A 4513-nucleotide genomic window follows, 5' to 3' on the forward strand; every position below is an offset into this window, starting at 1 on the left:
TTTTTAAAGATTGGTCCTCTTTATTTATTTTTTTTTACAGTTTGATAAGTATTTACTGATTCCAACTACTTGTGAGAATTTGCAGCCTTTTTATTTACTGCAGGATTGAATATATCATGTTTGATACACTGGTTGGATTAAATATACAATCTGAATGCTTCATCTTAACATTTTAACTATTTGCACTGAGAAAAAAATGCAAAAGAAAAGGTTTTTTATATTTAATGCTTGGCAACACATTTTTTTTAATCGTCTAGGTGTCACTTTTAAAAGTTAAATGTGATAAATTAGTGGCATAAAATATACTTTTTGCATCAGACAGGCAGAGGTTTCAGGTATTCAGGTTTACTCCCACAAATTTGTATTTAAAAATATTATGAATAGAGTTTGTTTTTTTTTCTTTTTCATTCAACCAAGGCAGTTATTAAAATAAGTTAAACTAGTTGAATAATAAAAGCAACAAATTGCGGCTGTATTAAACTTTAGAATTAATACTGTATGTTGAACCCAGTCACTTTCTGATCAGATTCTGATACTGAATTCCAACAGGGTTTTGAGATGGTGTCTATCTGCAATAATCTAACTATGTGTGTACTCTTTAAACTGAAACTGCAAGATGATGATTATCAAGCTGGAAGGCAGGCAAAGACATGTATGAGGGTTACACACACTTGTTGACTTTTAACATTCACAAAAAGGGTTTGTTCAACAGATTCTCATTTCTAAGAAATGATTACCTGTCATCCTTTCCATTAAATCCTAACCATAAGAGATAGACTGTGCAATAAATAAAGTTTGACTGATTGATTGCTTGACTAAAAATAAATTGTAACATGTTCATAAATGACTCCCACAAAACCTGCAGTAATGAAAAACCTCATAGTTTGACAAATTGATTTAGGAAAGTAGTAGGCTTTAGTGTTGCTCATGAAGATTTAAAAGTTAATAATAAACAAAAATATGTCTAAAAGAGAAGATTCAAAAGAGATCATTACTGAAGTATCAAGGGATCTGAAGAGGGCCTCTTATAACTCAGCGCAGGGCCTCAGGACTCTTCTAAAACTCCCCTTAGTTGGGCCCCTTAAACAGACAAAACTTCTGACAGAGCATTGAAAGGTATGTACCTGCATGTACAGTTTTAAGGGCTCAGAGATAACGCTGGGAGAAAAGCCATGGGATAATGGAGGGAAAAAAAATATATATATTTTAAAGTGTACTCAGAGCCAGACTGAATAGATCAAAACTTGAGTGATGTGATTCCATCTCTTGGTTTTAGATAAAAGGGGAGTTTGGTTTCATCTGGAGTTGATCAATATATTTTTGATTCAGGCAAGTAAAAGATTTATTATCTTTCCAAGTGTGGTGAGATGAAAGTGTGGAAAATATGTCTTTAAAATGTAAGAATGCATTGGTGAAATATTTCAAGGATTGTAAGAATGAAGTTATATGTCCCTGTCAAGGCTCTTGAGTCACTTTTGAGTAAACCTTTTATCAGAATCCATGTGAAATATCAGATTTCAGTTAGGCTTCAGAAACATAGACAAGAAAAAGATTTAAGTTCGCCTTAAGACAACAAGCAACATTGTTCAGGCTTTTGTATTAGTTAAATGAGTGAGCAAAATTCAACCATTTACTTAGTGTATTTAAAGAGCTGATGTTTAGAAAGATAGTCTTTGACAAAATCTCACTGCAATCAGGATATTTACAGGAAAATGATAACCAAGAGTGTGTCTTGGGAAAACTTCCATAGACAAATATTTAAATGGTTATGTACTGTTCTGTGTCTGCATCACACTGCCAGCAACAGCTAGCTTTAATACTGTACAGCATTTCTATGATTTAAAACCTATTTTGAAAGTCAGCAAAACGTGTTTAAAAAAAATAATCCAAGCTACTGAATCTTATGCCTATGACTACTTTGTAGGGTTTTGACATTTAGTCTGCTGTTACAGTATACCTGCAAATTTCAATAGTTTATTCTCTAAGTATTATTCCTGCCAGTGATGTTCACAAGTCCTTTTTTGCAACTCAGTTCTCCAGTCTTATTGCTCAAGTCCAAGTCAGGTCGCATGTCACTTCTGGTTGTAATGAGTAATCTACCATACAAGCTTAAACTGACAAATGCTCTGTCCCTCTCCTTTGGACATTTGCTTTATTGAATTTGGGAAACCTGTAGATGAACATGGAAATGTATTCAGATTAGTAAATATGCTTTGAACTTATCTAAGAGTTTTTAATGTGTATGAAAATCCACCTGGACACACACTAACACTGCAGTTCATAGTATTTTATTTTTTAATGTAGAAAGAAAAGCCAATATGCTACATTTTATTGCAAGGACCACCAACTGTCCTACAGGTTGTAGATGTTTCCCTGCACCTGACTCAGATTAACTTGCTGTCAAGTTTTGCACAACTCCCTCATTCTAGCATACACTTCCCTAGCGCCCTCTCTTGCTGCTCATCCATGTAACAGAACACAACATTTCCCCTTTCCTTGAAGGAATTACTTCTGCAGAATGACTAAATTAAGCATTTTATTTTCTAAAGAAACAATATTTCTGTAACCATCAGCATCAAATGCATTACGCATAATAAACAGCAGGAACATGAAAATGCATAACTTAAGTTCCGCAGAATCTTCCACCATGTAGTTACTTTCTCTCGAATCCAAATTAAAGTTGGCATCAAATAACCAAATAACAATGTATCAACAGTACCAAACTACTATAACATTATGGAACCTGTGCTGCAATTATTGTATAACATTTTGTAGTTAAGGCACAAAACCAGAACATTTCCTTTGTATTACAACCAACATTTTAACTCATATGTCCTGTGTTTCTTTATCTAACAAAGCCTGTTAGCCACTGAGGTGAATTTCTTGTTCTCTGACTTCGCAAACATGAAGCTATCATATTCTGTACAGAGATGTCCATTTTAGTCCTCCAAGAGTTCAAGTCTCTGTTTTGTACATACCAGTCCTTGGTGTCCTTCATGTGCCAAATCCACCACTGGATCTGAGTGAAACAGGAACAATCAATCTGTGCCTCTCATGAAAATTGAGCCATCGGCAGCCAGATAATCTCTGACACTGAAATATGTAACAAGTTCAGGCAACAGAGCCTTCCGACATCTTGGCTAGGCTGCCTGAATCTGGCGTCTTAAGTTGTGTCAGCTCAGGGCACGTGTCACAGGCTGAGGTGAATTCTGTCAAAGACACAGCATGCACAGACTGCTGAAACACAGCTGCAACCATGTCTGGAACCTCAGAAGTATCACCTGTAGTGGGAAGTGGAAGCCTGGAAAGACAATCAGCTGTCACGTTTTGTTTGCCTGGGTGGTAAGTCACGTCGTATGTAAAACAAAGCAGTCTAGCTGACCATCTGGCAATTCTCAGGCCAGCTTGACCAGTCCCTTTAGATGTGAGGAGAGATGTCAGTGCCTGATGGTCAGTATGCAGCATGAAGTGATGTCCCCACAGATAGTTTTTCCACTCCTCTACTACCCAAACAGAAGCAAGTGCTTCACGTTCAATAGTAGAGTATTTACGTTCAGCAGGGGAAAGTGTCCTGGATGCAAAGGGAACTGTTGTACTTGTGTTGTCTGGATGGGTCTGAGTGAGTATGACTCCCAGGCCATAGTCCGAAGCATCAGTACTCACTTGAGTAGGTAAAGCAGGGTTGTATAGTGCCAGAGCAGGACTCACCAGTATCAGTCTTTTGATAAGCTCCTCCGTAACAGTCTGTCTTGGAGTGAAAAGAAGTATCTTCAGCTTCTGTTGCACTTGTATGCAGTTTCAGTTTATTTTGTGCACAAATCCTTTTGCACATCAAACTTCCTTTACCTGGGCCAGTGGAGCAGTCAGTAGTGTATGTCATGCTCTGTATTGTGAACGTTGCATGCCGAGGGTCAGGGGAGCCACTGGGGCTTGCTGTAGAGATGACTGTATGTAGAAAAAGAGGTTCTGGTAAACACTCAAAGATAGAATAGAAACAGATGATCCTGTATCCACAATCAGCTCAACATCATGAAAATGTTCATCAGCTTCAACAAGCACAGTACAGAGGATTTTATCCTGTGCAGCATCATTCATGTGAAGCACAGTCCGTTTATTTATTTATCAGCATGTACCTCTCTTTGACCACATCTGCAAACTTTGGAAAAATGTTCTTCTTTTCCACAGGAATTGCATGTTGCTTTGGCAGCAGGGCATGATGGCTTATTAGCGAGGTGCTTGGTGGATCCACAGCGGTAGCAGGAGTGATGTTAACCAGTAGTTTGAGCTGCAGTTTGTGAGCGTACGTCTCTCGCTGATGCAGCAGAGGCAGCAGTAGCAGTATTGTCAGAAAGGATGTCGGCGTTATGTAGTCCAGCTTTAATTTGTAAAGCAAGTGCAGTAGCCTTAGCCAGGTTTAAGTCTGATTCCAACAACAGTCTGTCTCGTATTTGTGTATTCGCCACACGCTCTATCAGTTGATCACAAAGCATCTGATCCTCCATGTCCTCAAACT

This window comes from Melanotaenia boesemani, chromosome 11, assembly GCF_017639745.1.
Source record: "Melanotaenia boesemani isolate fMelBoe1 chromosome 11, fMelBoe1.pri, whole genome shotgun sequence".
Classification (NCBI taxonomy): domain Eukaryota; kingdom Metazoa; phylum Chordata; class Actinopteri; order Atheriniformes; family Melanotaeniidae; genus Melanotaenia; species Melanotaenia boesemani.